This window comes from Gracilinanus agilis, chromosome 2 (genome assembly GCF_016433145.1).
Source record: "Gracilinanus agilis isolate LMUSP501 chromosome 2, AgileGrace, whole genome shotgun sequence".
Classification (NCBI taxonomy): domain Eukaryota; kingdom Metazoa; phylum Chordata; class Mammalia; order Didelphimorphia; family Didelphidae; genus Gracilinanus; species Gracilinanus agilis.
This window is the reverse complement of record NC_058131.1, coordinates 279,033,593-279,052,914: the sequence shown is the minus strand read 5'-3', so window position 1 is coordinate 279,052,914 and position 19,322 is coordinate 279,033,593. Positions and strand designations below refer to the sequence as shown.

Below are 19,322 nucleotides of genomic sequence, written 5' to 3'. Positions count from 1 at the left end.
GAGAGAGAGCTTTTTCAAAGAAATGTGAAACCTCAGAGTTGGGAGAGACCTTGGAATTCATCTAGTCCAATTGCTACCTGAAAATGAGTCCCTTCCAGACAATATTCTCAACAAATGGGTTATTTTACCACCAATTAAATATGTCAAGAGACATGAACCTCCTATCTTCTGAGACAGTCATTAAAAAAAAACACCAAAACCTTACCTTCTGCTTTGAATTGACACTACGTATCAGTTCCAAGGCAGAAGAAAGGTAAAGGCAAGGCAATTGGGGTTAAATGACTTGCTCAGAATCACTTAGCTAGAAAGTGTCTGAGGCCACACTTGAATGAAAGACCTCCCATCTTCAGGCCCAACTAATGATTTTTAACAATTCTAATTTTTAAATAAGTTTCTCTTTATATATAGCTGATCTCTATCTAGCTATTATTTTTATTCATAAGTAATATCTAGCTGATATCTGTCTAGCTATTATGCTATTATTTTTGTCCATAAGTACTATTTCTGCCCAATGTGGTCAAGCAGAATAAGTTTCATCTTCCCTGTGAAAACTCTTCAAACAATTGAAGGCAATACCTTCCCTCTATTCCCCAGTCTTCTTTTCTCTAGGCTAAATGTCCATAATTCCTCAGATGACATTGTTTCAAATCTGTTTATCATATCAATCTACCAGAAAAGATTTAATTAGCATTGGGTTTATAGAATCTCTGTATCTCATAGTTGAGAAAGATCTCGGAGGCTGTCTAGTCCCATCAAACATGAATCTCTTATTGAATACCCAACAAGTGGCTTTACAGCTTTTATTTGAAGACTTAAAAAAACAATTCCCCCTCAAATTACATGTAAGGACAGTTTCTAACATTTAAAAAAGAATTTTGAGTTTCAAATTCTCTCCTCCCCCCACCCCCATATCCCAATATGGTAAGCAATCTCATAAATTTTATATATGCAATCATAGAAAACATTTTTCCAAATTAATCTTTTTGTGAAAGGAATCTTGAACTAAAAACAAATAAGAAAGAAATGAAAAAAATTGCTTTGGTCTATTCAGACTCCATCAATTTCTTCTCTGGAAGCAGATGACATTTTTTTTATCATGAGACCTTTGGGATTGTTTTGGATCACTGTATTGTTGAGAACAGTTAAGTCATTCACAGTTGTACCTTATACAGCATTCCGATCATTATTTACAATATTCTCCTGGTTCTGCTCATTTCACTCTGCTTCAATTCATACAAGTCTTTCTAGTTCCTATTTGTTGTTTCTTATAGCACAATAGTATTCCATTACAATCATATATTATAACTTACTCAGCTATTCCACAATTGATAGGTATCCCCTCACTTTCCAATTTTTTGCCCCCCTCAAAGAGAGCTGCTTGAAATTTTTTTGTACATTTAGATCCTTCTCCTTTTTGTTTTTCATCTCTTGGGGAAACAAACCTAGTAATGATATTACAGGGTCAAAGGGTACGTACTGTTTTATAGCTTTTGGGGCATAGGTCCAAAATGGTCTCCAGAATGGTTGAATCTGTTTGCAACTCCCCCAAGAGTGTATTAGTATTTCAATTTTCCCACATCCCCTCTAAATTTTGTCATTTTCCTTTTCTGTCATAATAGCTGATCTGGTAAGTGTGGGATGGTACCTTAGAGTTGTTTTAATTTGTATTTCTCTAATTAACAGTGACTCAGAGTATTTTTTTTGCTTGACGATAGAGAGCTTTAATTAATTTGTCTGAGAACTGCCTGTTTGTATCCTTTAACCATTTATCAATTGCAGAATAATACGTATTCTTATACATTCCACTCATTTCTCTATGTATTTAAGAAATGAGACTTACATTAGAGAGACTTATAAATTTTTTTTTACCATTATGATGACTATGTATTACTCTCCATTCTATTTCCCCTTGTTTAGTTTCTGGCCACAACCTGCCCCAATTTGCCCTCTTTTCTATCCTCCTTCTTTTATCCCCTTCCTTTCCTACTTTCCTGTAGGGTAAGATAGACTTCTAAACCCAATTGATTGTGTATGTTTTTCCCTCATTGAACCAATTCCAATGATAGTAAGGTTCATGTGCTCCCTTCCTCACCTCCCTTCATCTTGCCCTCCACTGTAGAAGTTCTTTCATGCTTCTTTTATGCGAGATAATTTGTACCATTCTATTTTTTCCTTCTCTTTCCTCCCAAAACATTCATCTTTCTCATGACTTAATTTTATTTTTTGATATCATCCTGTTATATTCAACTCATACATTTACCCTCTGTCTATGTATATTCCTCCTAACTGCCCTAATAATGATAAAGTTCTTAGGAGTTACAAGAATCATCTCTCTATTTGGCATGTAAACAATTTAATCTTTCTGAATGTCTTTTGAGTTCTCTTTCATATTTACCTTTTTATGCTTCTCTTGAATCTTGTATTTGAGTGTCAAATTTTCCATTCATCTTTGGTCTTTTCATCAGGAATGTTTGAAAATCTTCTATTTCATTGAATACCCATTTCCTCTCCTGAAGGATTATACTCAGTTTTTGCTGGGTAAGTGGTTCTTGGTTGAAGTCCTACCTCCTTTGACCTCTGGAATATCCTATTCTAGGTCCTATGATTCTTTAATGCAGAAGCTGCTAGAGCTTGTGTTATTGTGACTATGGCTCCTTGATATTTGAATTGTTTCTTTTTAGCTGCTTACAACATTTTCTCCTTTACCTGGGAGTTCTGGAATTTGGCTATAATATTCCTAGGAGTTATCCTTTTGGGATCTCTTTCAGGAGGTGATTGGTACATTCTTTCAATTTCTATTTTGTCCTCTGGTTCTAGAATATGATGGCAGTTTTCCTTGATAATTTCTTAAAAAATGATGTCTAATTTTTTTTTGGTCATGGCTTTCAGGTAGTCTAATAATTCTTAGATGATCACTACTGGATTTATTTTTCAGGTTAATTGTTTTTCTAATGAAATATTTCACACTTCTATTTTTTCATTCTTTTGACTATGACTATTTCATGGAGTCATTAGCTTCCACTTGCCTGATTCTAATTTTTAAGACTTGATTTTCTTGATTGATCTTTTGTTAACTCTTTTTCCATTCAGTCAATTCTACTTTTTAATAGTTTTTTTTTCCTCAGTAAATTTTTGTAACTCTTTTTTCATATGGCCAATTCTGCCTTTTAAGAAGTTCTCTTCACTGCATTTTTCTATATATTTTTCCATTTGGCCAATTCTGCTTTTTAAGAAGTTCTTCTCTTCATTGGATTTTTGTACCTTTTACCAACTATCCTATTTTGGTTTTTAATATCTTAATTTTTTCACTATTTTTTGTGCCTCCTTTACCAAGCTGTTGACTCTTTTTTTTCATGATTTCTTAGTATTACTCTCATTTCTTTCCCCAATTTTTCTTTTACCTTTTTTATTTGATTTTCAAAATCCTTTTTGAGCTTTTCCATTAATTCTTTTTGGGCTCAAAAATTCATATTTTTCTTTTAGTCTTTGGATGCCAAAGTATTGACTTTGTTGACTTCTAAGTTTGTGTTTTTGTCTTCCCGGTCACCAAAATAACTTTCTATGTTGAGTTTCTTTATTGCTTGTTCATTTTCCAGCCTTTTTATTTTAATTTAAAAAACCCGTTAAAAGGTAGTCTTTGTACATGTGGTAAAGGGAGCACTGCTCTGGGCTTCAGATTCTTTGTGCAGCTACCTCTAGAGCTAGCTCTGGGACTCTATAAATTTTCAGTTCTTCTAAGGTGGTATGATTTAAGGAGAAGTATGTTTAATACTCTCCTGATCTGTGTGCTCTAGTCTGTGAATAACCACAAGTATTCTTTTCTGCCTTGGAACTCTGACCAGAGTCCCCTGCTCCTCTGCAGCCACAAAGTATGGGTGTATACTAATGCTCCTCCTCACCCTGAGACTGTGCCCCTGGAATGTAACCTGGTTCTGTGTCTGGGCAATGTGCAAGAGTCTTGTACCCAGAACCAACAAAGGGGTCCCTTGTAATCTCTTTCTGAGTAGTTGTTGGACACTCCCTTACACCCAAGGCTTGTTACCACATGGTAGGTCAGCCTGCTTTGGCTTGCTACTTTGTGTTCTATTTCCACCCCATGCACTAGATCTTCATGCCATTCTTCTAAGTTGTTTTGGACTGAAAAATTATTTCACCTCATCTTTTTGTGGATTATACTGCTCTAGAATTCATTTTGAGACATTATATTATGTTTTCGGGGGATAGGTAATTTGGTAGAGATTAGGTGGATCTGTGTACCTTCTTTGTCATCTTAGCTCCACTCTCCTTAAAGACTTTTGAGGGAAGAAACCCACTTCCATTAGAAGCAACCCACTTAATTTTGAGATCGTTCTAATTGTTAGGAAATTTTTCCTTAAATCAAAACTAAGTTTGTCTTTCTGCAAACTCCCACACATTGTTCCTTCTTTCCTTCTAGGACAAAGTCATATAAGTCTAAACCCTGTTCTGCAAGAGAGTTTTACATATTTGAAGAAAGCTACCTTGTCCTTTTGGGGGCAGCTAGATGATACAGTGAGTAGAATGCTGTCCCTAGAGACAGAAGAATTCATCTTTCTGAGCTTAAACCCTACCTCAGATATTGTGTGACCCTGGGTTAGTCACTTTACTCTATTTGCCTCCATTTCCTCAGCTATAAAATGAGTTACAGAAGGAAATGGCAAATCACTCTAATATCTTTATCAAGAAAACCACAGACGGAGTCATGAAGAGTTGGCAACTGAAAAAACAATGAAACAAAAATATTTTCTTTTTGATCTTATTTTCCCTAAATCTTCTTTTCTCCAGACAACATATTCTTAGTTCCATCAACTAATCTTCATATGCCATGATCTTGAAGTCTTTCAACATCCTGGTTGCCCTTCTCTAGACACTCTTTAGTTTGCCAATATCATTTCTAAAATGTGGTCCCCAGAAATAAGCTTAGGAAACTGAGGCAAATGGGTCAAGTAACTTGTCCAGGGTCATATAGCTACAAAGTGAGGTCATATTTGAACTCAGGAAGATGAGTCTTTCTGTCTTCAGCTTGGCACTCTATCCACTGCACCACCTAGCTGCCACTATTTTTCCACTATAAACCACTAAATAATTTTAATTTTGTATAGAGTTTCATTACAGGAATGTAACTATTTGTTACATAATACTCTTTGTGTTACAAAGCCTTTCACGGAGGATTGAGATCTTCTGCAGGATGCTGAAAGTGCTGGATCTGAGCTCCAGTTCTGGCTCTGTTATTTATTTGCCACGTAACCATAGATGAATCATTTCATTGTTCTGATCCTTGTTGTCTCTGTCTATAAAAGATACTGGGTGGAATGCATTTCTGAATTGTAGCATAAAAGAATCTGTATAGCTCAGGAGAGGTAGAAAGGGAAAATTCTTTACATAAACCTAACATTGCTTAGGACATTAGGCAGGTCATACAATTTATTTTCAATAAATCTTAACATATGTTCTCTGTATATACCAAATGCAGCACCCATTTTGTATTATCATGATTAATATAAATTCAGTACTTTTATTAGACACATGAACCCCCAAACCCACCACAACCAAACGATGTTGGATAAACCCATTATTATATCAGGAGTCTTAGAGTATTCGGTGTACTTATTGTTTTATAGCAGAATGCCCAACATATATCAACATAACTGCCAAATATTCAGCTGTGCAAAATAGTATATTATAGTGCTTAAGTACAATAGGAGGCATGATTTAAAAAAAAACTTAAACCAAATTTACAGTTTACTGACTAGTGTTTAAACCAGATGGTCTAAGTTGATCTGCTCCCTTTGGTCCATGGTAACTGTTACTTTCCTAAAGCCAGTGGAATCAATATATCAAACCATCAATTCCATTGTGTGTCTAACAGATCACAATAAATGAGTCTTTTCATCTTTTGCCAAGAATTTTTCCTAGATCCTCTACATACATGATATGGCTTGGATAAAAAGACAACAGGAATTTCTCCCTTGAAGGGCAGTCATCCAAAATGCTGAGTTTGGTTACACATTCTACATGCTCTGTATTCACTATTTCCATTTTCAGTTGGGATATATTTAAACTACCCTCTTCAATTTGTCATACTGGGCAAGCATGAAAACTCTGCCCGTGTGTCTTAAGTAACCTGGATCAAGCACCCTTGAAGAAAACTGTGCTGTGCTTGTCTTTGGCAACCTTCTTCCAGTAGGCCCTTGTCCCATTGTATCTGCTATCAGCTCCTTCACACCTAGATTGCCTCATCATTTGCTGCCTTACAGTGTCAAAAGAAGCAGGAGACCATGCCCATCACAGCGGTTACTGTTTGGGCAGTCATCTAGCTCACCACAATATGAGGGTTCTTGGGTTCTGGGAGCATGCCTTTTGCTTTATCATAGATTCCAAAGTAGGTTTCTCTTACACTGAGACATGGAAGCCTTGATACAAGCCACAAAGCTCATCAGACTTGATCATTTCCATAAGGCAGTCTCCCAGGCCTTTGAATTCTCTCTCCATGCAGACTCTCCAACATTAGTTACCGAGCAAGTTCTCAAAAAAATCCAAGGGGTAGGCAAGGCTGAGAGAAGTAATTCCAGCTGCAACACCAGAAGCATGAATACCAGCAAAATATTTCCAAAACTACGTGCTTGGCCACTCCTTCAAAAATCACCTTTTTATTTATTATTTTTTTAACTCTTATTTTCCATCTTAGAATCAATACTATGTATTGGCTCTGAGGCAAAAGAATGGTAAGGGCTAGGCTATGGAGTTTAAGTGATTTACTTGCCCAGAACCATATAGCTAGGAAATGTTTGAGGCCAAATTTGAACCCAGGACCTCCCATCTCTAGGCCTATATCTTAATCCACGGATCCATCTAGCTGCTCCCTTCCTTATTTATCCTTTTTTTTTTTTTAAACCCTCATCTTCTGTCTTAGAATCAAGACTGTGTCAGTTCCAAGGCAGAAGAGTGGTAAGGGCTACACAATGGGGATTAAGTGACTTGCCCAGGGTCACACAGTGAGAAAGTGTGTGAGGCCAGCTGCTTACTTATCCTTAAAGGTAAAGTGAAAATCCTGGGTAGGGAAATATCTAGTATTTGCTGGGTTACCTCACAGAAGGAAAACATTCCTTGTTCCTTTGGAATTAAGACTATACAATTCATCTCACTCTTATATTGCTTATCAGTAGCAATTAATTTACTTGCATGCTGCCCTGCAGGAGTCATTTGACTCTCTTGTGGACTTGGAGATAGCAGAGGCAGTGCTCCTAGCCAGGAAGTCCTTGGTGAAGTCTGTGATGTTCTGTGATGCTTACAGAGGATGCCAGTGGTGGAGCTGGAGGGCAGAGAGCTGGCATGAGAGGACTAAATGCAGAGGAATACATTGCTGCCTGCACATCCTCTTGCTACAGCTCAAACTAAAAGACCACTTTGCTTCTCTCAATGCAACCTAAGATCTCATACTGACCTTACAGCTCACTAAAATCTCTAGCTTTTTTCAGACAAACTTCTATGGACATCATTAAATGCCTCTCCCATATTGTATTTGTGATCTCTTGAACCCAAGAATAAGATTTAACATTTGTCCCTGTAAAATTTTGTCTTACCAGAATTGATTCCTCATTCTAGGCTCAGGATCTTTTTTTTTTGGATCCTGATTTTGTCCATTGTATTAGTTATTCTTTTCGGCGCTGTGTTGTCTTCAAATTTGATTAAACATGCCACTATTCCTCTATCCAAAGCCTTTATTAATAAAATTGTAAAGTAACACAGGGCCAACCACAGATCCCTGGAACATTCTATGAAGACCTTAGCCTTCATGCCATCAAACTGACACTGAATTAGAAATGGTACCTAATGCTACCATTGTATAAGCCAAGTCTTTCCATCTTGTCCACAAGAATATGAGACTTGGCAAAACTTTTTGCTAAAATAAATCATGTAAACTAGGCAGAATTCCCCTGCTTTGTTACTCCAATAATCCTATCAAAAAGGGAAATGAGATTAGCTTGGCACACACAACTTGACCTGTTCTTCCTGAAGTAATTGCTACTTTCTTTTCTGGCTGTCACCTTACCATCTTTTTAATAATATGTTGTTGACAATCAAAGTTAAGAACTCTGGCCTGTAGTTTACAGACTATGTTCTCATTTCCTTCCCTTAAAAAAACCATTGGAACATGAACCTCTCTCCAGTTCTAAGGCATTTGTCCTAATTCCCATGCTCATTCAAATCATTGTCAGTCACTCAATAATCACGTCCACTAGGTTTTTTACTACCCTAGAATGGAGTTTGTCTGGGCCGCCAGTGGTTTTCTTACTATCCCTCTCCTTATTTTGATTAACAAATTTCTTATTAGTTTTTTTGTTGTTGTTCTGACCTTTTTAAGCCAGATAATTCTCCTTGGCAGGGGGAAAAACCCCAACCAGAAGCAATCTCTTTTTGTCATCCATGTATCCCATACTTTAGTACTCTTCCTTCTTAGAGACTTTTCCTTTCCCTAGAATAATATGAAAATAAGTTTTGTTGATCTTTGCCCTCCTTGCCAGGTCCAGCTTGTTCTCATATTATTCTTGCAAGATTGTTCTGTAATTCCCTTTTGTTCTTGTTAGCTATTTTTCATTCATGTCTAATTCTTTGTGATACCATTTGGAGTTTTCTTGGCAAAAATACTAGAAGCTTGCCATTTTCGTCTCCATCTCACTTTAAAGATGAGGAAACTAGGGGCAGCTGGGGAGCTCAGTGGATTGAGAGTCAGGCCTGGAGACAGGAGGTCCTAGGTTCAAATTCAACCTTAGACACTTCCCAGTTGTGTGACCTTGGGCAAGTCACTTAACCCCCATTGCCCACCCTTACCACTCTTCCACCTAAGAGCCAATGCACAGAAGTTAAGGGTTTAAAAAAAAAGATGAGGAAACTGAGACAAATAGGATTAAGTGATTTGTCCAGGGTCACCTGGCTAGTAGGTGTCTGTCTGAGGCCAGATTTAAACTCGGGTTTTCCAAACTCTATCCATTTCACCACCTACCTGCCCATTCATATTTGTTACCTTCTGGTTTTCGCACATGTTCTTTTAAAATCCAAGTTGGTCAATCTGTTAGGTGTGAGGTGATACCTCAGAGTTGTTTTGATTTGCATTTCTCTAATTATTAGAGATTTAGAATACTTCCTCATGTGCTTATTGATAGTTTTGATTTCTTTATCTGAAAATTGCCTATACATGTCCCTTGCCCATTTATCGATTGGGGAATGACTAGATTTTTTTGTACAATTGATTTAGCTCCTTGTATATTTTGAATAATTAGACCTTTGTCAGAGTTTTTTGTTATAAAGATTTTTTCCCCAGTTTGTTATTTCCATCTGATTTTGGTTGCATTATTTTTGTTTGTACAAAACCTTTTTAATTTAATGCAATCGAAATTATTTATTTTACACATGGGTTGATGCAAACATGATTTGGGAAGTAAACTCTAAACAACCACCCTAGTACAACTATCAATAATATGGAAATAGGTCTTGATTGATGATACATGAAGAAACCAGTGGAAATGTGCGTAGGCTATGGGGGGTGGGGTGGGGAGGAGAGGGTTGATGTTGAGGGGGGGAAGAGTAAGAACATGAATCATGTAATTATGGGAAAATTTTTTTCTAAAAAATAAAATTAAAATTATATGAAAACAGAAACAAAAAAAAGGAAAAAAAAAAAAAAGAAAATCCAAGCTGGTCCATGAGTTTCCTGTATTTCTGTATGAGCTTCTTTCATTCTTCTTCATTGTAATTATTTTCATTTATATTTTCAGAATTTCAATCCTGAGAGTTTCTCATACTTCCTGGGCTGACTTCCCCTGTATAATTTTGGCATAATACTACGTGTTTCTTTAGTTTACCTTACTTGCAACTCATTGTGAACATTTATTTATTTATGGACATCTGATGCCAGGCATTTTGTTATTGGCTCATTTCTTGTTTTTTTTTCTCCAGAGAATTTCTGAGGATCTCGACTGCCACTTTTCTTTCCTACCTTATAGTTACCTTCTTTGGTATGTGACATGATAATGACATGGGCAATTTTCTCCCTGCTCTTTCTGTTCTAATTTAAAGCTCTTGATTAGATTTGTAAGACTAGTCAAATACATGATTACCAGCCCTTCCTTGTAAAGCGCACTTCATCTCTGGTCAAGAGCCTATTACTCCCATATTTTAATGAAATCCAAATTCTTTTCTTTGACATCATCTTCTTAACCAACTGGATACTTCCCATGTTTGCCTATCTCTTTGGAAGTAGTGGTGAAAACACCACCTTTGCCAACTTTCAGACTTCTCAGTTTCCCTTGTTGGATTTTCATGCAGGTTGTTCTTTCTGAAGGTAGGTATCCCCCTAAGACTCTGTCCTGGACCCTCTTCTCCTCTTCCTGCATATGATTTCACGTGGTTTCAATGATCATCTCTATGTTGATGATTCTCAGATCTAACCTCTCTCTTGACCTCCAGACTTGCATTTTCAACTACTTATTAGACATCTTGAACTGAATGTTCTATAGCCATCTTAAACTCAATATGTCTGCAACTGAATTCATTTTCTTTTTCCCCAAACCCTCCCCAGTTCTGAATTTCCCTATTTTTATCGAGGCCACCACCATCTGCTTAGTCATCCAGTCTTACAGCCTTGATTCCTCTCTCTTTTTTACCTCCATAGCCAATCCATTGCCAACTCCTGTTGATTTTTATCCTTATAACACCTCTTATACATGTCACCTTCTCTCTTCTGACACTGCCACCACCCTGGTGCAGACCCTCATCATCTTAAGCCTGGACTACTACAATTGATTGATTGTATCTTCTTGCTGGAAGCCATCTAGGCTGTGATGTTTAGCAAGGCTTCTCACAAGCTCTGACAATCCAGCACGGCAGGTTGTCAGGAGGATGGAAATTCTACACTCAGTTTCCCCTAGGTGATTCTTTTTACAGTGACATTCACTTGCATTGAAACTATTACAATTAATACCCTTATTCAGCTCAAAGGAGACACAGAAAAACAATACAGGTTCATGGCAAGAACTATCATAGTCACAGACTACTCTATCCCAAAATAAACCCCTGTACAACCCCCTAGAGTATAGACCTATAGTATAGATTCCCCTAGAATCAGCCCAGCAAAAAACCAGCAGTTAGTGAGTTAATGTTAAAAATTTAAAATCTCTAACTCAGATTCCCATACACAGGTGCCTGCAAGAACAGGCCAGAACAGTCTCCAAATTCTTCCCCCCCCCCCTTCAGATCTGATTTGGTACAGTAACTTAATATAAAAGAACAATGAATGAAATATGAAGAAATTGTCTCCCATGAAAAGGCCTGTACATTCTCACCACTGTAGCCCAAGACATATGTCAAACACACCTAACACATTGTTTCCAAAGATAAGATATATGGTGGGAATGGAATTCATGCCAACATTGATGTAATCTTGAGGAAAATGATATAAACATTAAAATCAGCAGATGGCACTTCAGACCAGCCACTGCAAACCTACTGGGTCTCTGGCTCTTTTCACTCCATTTTCGCTCAATTGTCCCACCCCCAAGGGGAACTGGACTGCTGGTAATCCCCCTTCAACCTCCCAGCATCTTCTGATTGATTGATCTTCCTGTCTCTTCAGTGTCTCTCCACTCCATTTGTTAAATTAATCTTCCTAATGCTCAGATCTGACCATGTCACCCTCTCTCCCTTTTCAATAAACTCTAGTGGCTCCCTATCACCTCTGGGCGATATTCACCATCAGGCTCTCTATCTTTCTAGTCTTCTTATACTTTACTCTCCCTTACATACCCTGTGATCTAGTGATAGTGGCCTTCTTATTGCTCTTCAACCAAGACAATCCATCATCAAATTCTGGGCATTTTTACTGGCTATTCTCCATGCCTGGAATGTTATTCCTTTTTATTTCTGCCTCCTGGTTTCCTTAGTTTCCTTTAAATTTCAGCTAAAATTTCATCTTCTTCAAGAAGCCTTTCCTGATCTCTCTTAATACTTGTGTCTTCCCATACTATTTTTCACTTTAGTTTATTTGGGTTTTTATTTTGGAGGGTTGGTTTTATATGAGTATTCTCTTCTAACAATGAATAATATAGAAATAGGTTTTGTATAATAATAATACGTGTAAAACCCAGATAAAATTGCTTACCATCTCTGGGTAGGGGGAGGGAGACAATTTGGATCTTAGAACTTTAGAAAACTTATGTGGAAAACTTATTACATGTAATTAGTAAAATAAAATATTAAAAATAAAAATAATAATAGAGTCTTTCCTCTATTGTTTATCTCCAATTTATACCATATATCTTTTATTTGTACATAGTTGCTTACATGTTGTCTCCGTCGTTAGCCTATGATCTCCTTGAGAACTAGAACTGTTTTTTCCCCCTTTCTTGGTATCTTCAGGACTATATTTAGCACATAGTAGATACCAGCATATAGTAGGTGTTTAATAAATGTTTATGGGTTGATTGACTGATTGGCCAACTTAAATTTAATATTTCCTTCAGTTATTTAAAGGCATTATTTTAGGGTCATTAAGTAACACAGTAGATGTCAGGAGGACCTGGGTTCAAGTCTAGCCCCAGAGACTTCCTAGCTGTGTGATCCTGGGCAAGTCACTTCATCCTGATTGCCTAGCCCTTAGAAAATGGTTTTGAAAAAATATAAAACCATTATTTTGAGAAGGGATGCATAGACTTCACTCCATGACAGCAAGGCAAGGTGTGTTATTGAAATTTTGGAGTCTCTGAACTAAATTTCCTGTGAGCCCACTGGCTTCCTGTGGAAGTTTAGGGGTCTTTGAACAACATTTCCCATGAGCTCACTGGCTTCCTGTCTTGTGTCATGACGTAGACAGTTATGTAATTGATGTAGGCTGGCATCTCCTCTTTTTTCCTCCTGAAGTAGCATGGTGGCGGCAGGTAATGGTGAGTCTTTCAAACAGCCTAAGCTAGCATGGCATATGGCTTCATTTTTCTAATGGCTACCAATAAATCTTTTAAAACCATAATATTTTTAAATCTATCCTTCTATATTCATTTTATTTCTTACAAAGGTGACAAGTATTATTAAACTTTTACCACAAGCCAGGCAGTGCTAAATGCTAAAGATATAAATACAAACAAATAGAAAAACAAAAAGAAAAACATTCCTTGCCCTCATTAGAAGATAAATTCTATTTGAGGAATTTATGAGAAAGAACTCTATCCATACCCAGAGAAAGAACTGTGGGAGTAGAAACACAGAAGAAAAACAACTGTTTGATCACATGGGTCGATGGGGACATGTTTAGGGATGTGGGCTCTAAGTGATCACCCTAATGCAAATATCAACAATATGGAAATAGGTCTTGATCACTGACACATGTAAAAGCCAATAAAATTGCTTGTTGGCTATGGGAGGGGGTTGGGAGGACAGGAGGGAAAGAACATGAATCATAACCAGGGAAAAATGTTCTAAATTAATTAAATAAATAGACTTTTAAAAAAAGATAAATTCTAATGGGGAAAAATAGTTCACAAAAGGGAGCTGAAAACAGTTGAGGACCTAGGCCTTACTCCATTATCTCCTTTTTGAGATGTATTCACATAATCATTCCTTGAAGGACAAGCAGGGGCTTTTTCTCTAGAAAGCCTAACTTGCTCCTCTTCAGGAAGGGCTTCATATCCATTTCTGTGCTCCAAATTAAATGGCCCTTCTTCCCCTTTTCTGTTCTGGGTCACAATCCCTCCAACATCCTGATATCAGTTAGGATTCTTCTGTCCTCTCGTTTGTTGTTCAGTTGTTTCAATTGTGTCCAACTTTTTGTAATCCTATTTGGGGTTTTCTTGGCAGAAATATTGGAGTGGTTTGCCATTTCCTTCTCCAGCTCATTTTTATAGATGAGGAACCTGAGGCAAACAGAGCTAAGTGACTTGCCTAGAATCACACAACTAGTAAGTAAGTGTCTGAGGCTGGATTTGAATTCAAAAAGATGTTTTCTTAACTCTAGGCCCAGCACTCTCTCTACTGCACCACCTAGCTACCCTTGGATCCCTTTTTTCCTTGGTTTACCAATGGAGCCCTCCTTCCATTTTTAAAAGGAACATTTCATATTCCCTGATAACCTGGAAAAATGCTATTCAGGTATTTCTCTTCTTTTCTAGGAAGGAGACTAGCCTGAATTTTGAACATAGATAACAAATTGTTGGCTATGGTAGGGCAAAGAGCCCATCATGAACTTAGTGTAGGTCATTGCAAAATTCTCCCCATCATTCATACTTTGTTTTCCTCCACTCTTTGTATTTCCAGCACTTAGCACAGTGCTTAGCATCTAGTGAGTGCTTAATAAGTGCTTACTGACTGACCAAGCAAGATCTTAGTCCTTTGTTGTTGTTGCTATTAGCTAAAGTTATTGTACATATATGAAAGTAATAAAATGGCATTTCTTTCTTTATTTTGTTAAACACTTTCTGTTTTACTATCGATTCTAAGACAGAAGAGTGGCAAGGTCCAGGCCATTGGGGTTAAGTGACTTGCCCAGGGTCACGTAGCTGGGAAGTATTTGAGGTCAGATTTGAACCCAGGAACTTCTGACTCCAGGCCTAGCACTCTATCCAGTGTGCTACCTAGCTGCCTCTCTTTCTTTTAAAATTCTGTAATTCAGCTTTCTTGTGATTAGGGGTTTGCTGTCCAAAGTCTATGAACTTGTTTTTAAAAAATATTTTAATAATGATTACAATATAATAAATTTATTTTGTGATTCTAAAAAAAATAAAATAAAAATCTGTAATTCAGACCTCTCAATAATTACAACTAATCTGCCCTCCAATTAGCTTAAATTAATAATAATGATCCTTCCATTTCTTATGTAACACATGGCTTAGAAGTGATGTTCCTAGGCTCCTTAGTGAGAGTCCTACAACACCCTCTTCTTTTCATATGAACCAAATTAAATTTTGGGGAACTTCTCTCTGTTAACATTAGTTTCTCTCAGGTTTGCTTCTACCTAGAATTAATCCATAGAAACATCCATATTTGGTTCATTTTTAGCTCTTTCCTAGTTGACATTCATTATTTACAACAATAAACTCCTGAAAAACATATGAACATAAAGCATATTTATTCAAAACTTTTTTTGTCTGGATCTATGATTTCTTTGGCATAGATATCTCACAGTGAAGAAATTCCCTCTCCCAAGGCAAGCTTGCAGCTATTCTGCAACATGTAATAATAGAGAGTTTCTGGGGCATCTGAGAGGATGCTATTGGACTAAGAGCACATGGTCAGTATATATCAGAGGTAGGGCTTGAACCTAGCCAGGTCTTTCTGACTTTGAGACTGATTTTCCATCCATTATGTCATGCTGACTCTTGTTACAAATGAAATGAACAATAACTGGATTCATACCCAAATCCCATAATCAAAGGAAGAGTGCCAATTCCCTCAACTTCACATAATCGAAAGTCATCATATTGATAGTGGAAGGCTAAGGAACGTGAGTGCAGTTGAGCATTTAGGGAAGAAAACATCTGTATCTTGCCATCCATCATCTTATTGGAGTCCCCCTTCCATTTTTAAAAGGAGAATTTCACATTCCCTGATAACCGGGAGGAATGCTATTCAGATATTTCCCTTCTTTTCTAGAAAGGAGTCTAGCCTGCACTTTGAACACAGATAACATCACTTATTAATTCTGATTGAGCCCTCATTCTGCATTCACAAGCACACAAGCTACATCATATCTCACCTATCTCCTGGTCCTTGCAGTCCTTTGAATGGTTCCATCACAGAGGGCAGTTCTATCTCAGTGGTCAAGAACAATGGGCAAGGAGTTAGAAAGACCTGAGTTCAAATCTAGCCTCAGACATTTCCTAGCTGTGTGACTCTAGGCAAGTCCCTTGACCTCTGATTGCCTGACAAAAAGATTCACTGGAGAAGGAAATGACAAACCACTCTAGTATCCTTGCCAAGAAAACTCCATGGATAATTATGGTCCATGTGGTCACAAAGAATCTGATGTGACTGAACAACAATAACATCAGATCATGATGGCTGATGAAGTAAGATTACCCTTGCTTATCTCAGGAACCCTGGACACTTGCCCTCATTTCTTCCTTACCATCATCATCTGAAAACCCTTCAGTACTTCTATAATGGCTACTTTCCTTCTTCCATGTACTTCCTGCCAATCAGTGCCTTCATTTTTGCCTAAAAAGCATTATGGGAAAGTGAATCCTTTTCTATCAGCTATCAGTGACCCATGTCTACTATTCATATAGTCTAGGATGTTTTCATTGATATTTTAATCATATTCTTTCCCCTTCTGGTTAGAAAGATTCCACATCCTGGCCTAGTTAAGACAGAACTCCATTGCCTAATAAAAGCAATGTGTTTAGGTGATGTTCTGGGCAGAGTAAGAATAGAATATAGTCCTCAAAGAACATTTTCTGAGCTTCTAAAAATAAGCAATAACAAATTCAGCAGCTAGCAAGCCTCAAGTCTCAAAACCCAGCCAGCTCAGCTGAGTAGACCATCTCCCCCAGTGGACATATTGACCGTCATGAGAAGAAGTCTACTGTCTGTTTCTTCTTTGTTTTTTTTCCTATCTAAAGTTAGTCTTCAGCAATTTCAGGAGTCTGAAAAGGCAGCCCATTAAAGAATGGAATACCATAATAACATTTTAGAGCAACCAATGACTAGTTTATTAGTTAATGGCTCAAGGAAGAGTTGAGTTAATGTGGTAATGACCAGTTTCAATGGGATGATTGTCATTGCAAACTATGTTTTATTGCTCAAAGGCAAAAGCCCAGTTTTTTTAATTAGCAGTTATTTTATGGCTACTCATATTAGTGTGTTAGAAATCCATGGATACCTGCTCAGGACTGATTTTCTAGCCTCCCACTGAGACAGCCTCCCATCAAGCTTCTCTCCTTTTTACAATGTTGATATTTATTTAAATACAAAAAAATTTGTGTGTGTGTGTGGGAGGGATGGGGAATAGTATGCCATCAGTCCAACTTTGCCCCCAATTGGCTGTGTGAATTTGGGCATGCCACTTTCTATCCCTGGGCCTTCTCCAGGTACAATGTTAAAAAGATGGACTGAGTGATTTTTAATATTGAATATTCTAAATATATTTTATTGTGGTCTCACAAATTGTGGCAGCTTATAATGAAGTGGATAGAGCCCTGGGCCCAGAATCAGGACCTAAATTCAAATCCAGCCTTTCTTACTAGCTATGTTATCTTTGCAATTCAGTCACTTAAACTTTGTCAAAAGAGGACAAAAAGGGCACTTTGTGAGTGAAAAAACAAACACACCCCTCAGGGTTGTTGTGAGGATCCAATGAGATAATATTTGCAAAGGCCCAGTCACACAGCAGGTACTTAATACATGTTCTTTCCCTTCCTGTCCCCTTTCATAAGTAGGCCTTTGCTATCTGGATTTGGGCCAGAGATGATATAGCACAAGCATTTATGTTATATTACAATCTAGGAATGTCATAATAATGAAACAGGACATTTTTGTAATGCATTACACTTTTTTTCCTCCTTATTTTGAATTTAACAAACGTCAAACAAAGAAAAAGAGATGCTTCCAAATCAACTTTTATACAGAGTCTTAGACTTAGACCCCTTAGAAAGGGATTGGATAGAGACTAAATCCTAAAATGTCAGAAAACAATTATCAAAAATTTTCTACATATAAAATAAAATCAATAAACAAACCAATAAAAGGGTCTAGGGGCAGTTAAGTGGTTCTGTGTAATGCCAGGCCTGGAAAGAGAGGTCCTGGGTTCAAATATGGCTTCGGATACTTTCTAGCTGTGTGATCATGGCCAAGTCACTTGAACCCAGTGACTTAGCTTTTACCATTCATTCTGTCTTGGAACTGATATTTGCTATCAATTCTGAGTCAGAAGGTAAGAGTTTTTAAAAAAAAGAAAGAAAGGGTCTGAAAATTCATTGAAAATAAAGCTTCAACTGACTAATTGACTCATTGTTCAAAATCTAGAACCCAAGCTTGCCCTCTGAAGTGTCCCATTATTCTAAGTTGTCTACTCCCTTCCCCCAACTAAAATTTCCATTCTCTCAGAGTGGGTGTTAAGAGGAAAATAATCTAGTTACTTGATTAAAGTAATTCACATTAAGGTATGAATGATTAATAAGCTTGAACAATCCCAGATAATAATTGCATTTTAAAAGAAGAGCTTGTTAACTCAATGAATATCTAATGGAGAGCGGATATAGTCTGAGCAAGGGGGACCTTCCCAGACACCTCTCTTCCACCATATCTTTCTTACCCCCAACCCAAAAAACCAAAATACTTCTTTGAAACTTTACTTTTATTTTCAACCCTGCACTAAGGTGTGACTTATAATACCTTGAAGTTTTGCCTCTCCAAGGGTCATTTGCTTTTTTTTTTTTTTAATTAAAACCTTCATCTTCTGTCTTAGAATCAATACTAAATATCAGTTTGGTAAGGGGTAGGCAAATGGGGATCAAGTTATTTGCCCAAGGAAGTGTCTAAGGCTTGATTTCAACCCAGTGCTTCCTGTCTCCAGGCCTGGTTTTCTATCCACTGAACCACCAAGCTGTCCCAGGGTCATCGGCTTTTTAAAAGAGAGTATTTTGTTGCCGTTTGGTTGTTTCAGTTAGATCCAATTCTTTGTGACCCCATTTGGGGTTTTCTTGGCAGATATTGGAGTGGTTTGCCATTTCCTTCTCCAGTTTATTTTACAGATTAGGAAACTGAGGCAAACAAGGTTAATTGACTTAGACTAAAGCAGGAAGCTCAAGTGATACAGTTTAGACCTGAAGTAGAATATTCCTTTGGGCCTGAGACCTTTCTTGGCACCCTAAGAACATATTTACCTGCTATGTCAGGGCTGTCCCTTGCCTTCCCTTTCCATAGGAAGGACCTAGCTAGTTACTTGGTTATTTGTTACTTGGTAAATATGATACTAACCTGATAACAAACATGGATTTTTTTTAAAAAAAACATTCCTGAGATTAAGGAGTAATCTATTTCATAACATGTAATAATAATAATAACAATAATCCTCTACCTTGTTCAAATGCCTTTATTTTTTTCAAGTTGTCCAAATTCCATCTGAGTTTCAAAATTCCTCTATAATTTAGAGGCATCTGTGTCACAGAAAGAAAACTGATTTTTAGAGAAGTGGCACTGATTTAATTTAATTATTGCAACCCTGGTCTCCCATTTTTCAGACCTTGACTCACCCTTCCTTTCCTTTCCTTTCCTTTCCTTTCCTTTCCTTTCCTTTCCTTTCCTTTCCTTTCCTTTCCTTT

The 19,322-nt window shown here is 37.2% G+C and overlaps 1 protein-coding gene and 1 pseudogene across 1 annotated transcript in view; one reads left to right on the top strand and one right to left on the bottom strand.

Annotated features, from left to right (window-relative positions):
• CFAP77 (cilia and flagella associated protein 77) overlaps positions 1 to 19,322 on the top strand; it is a 203,265-nt gene that overhangs the window by 139,246 nt on the left and 44,697 nt on the right. The gene's annotated exons all lie outside the window — the stretch shown is intronic.
• LOC123236589 lies at positions 6,075 to 7,379 on the bottom strand (annotated as a pseudogene).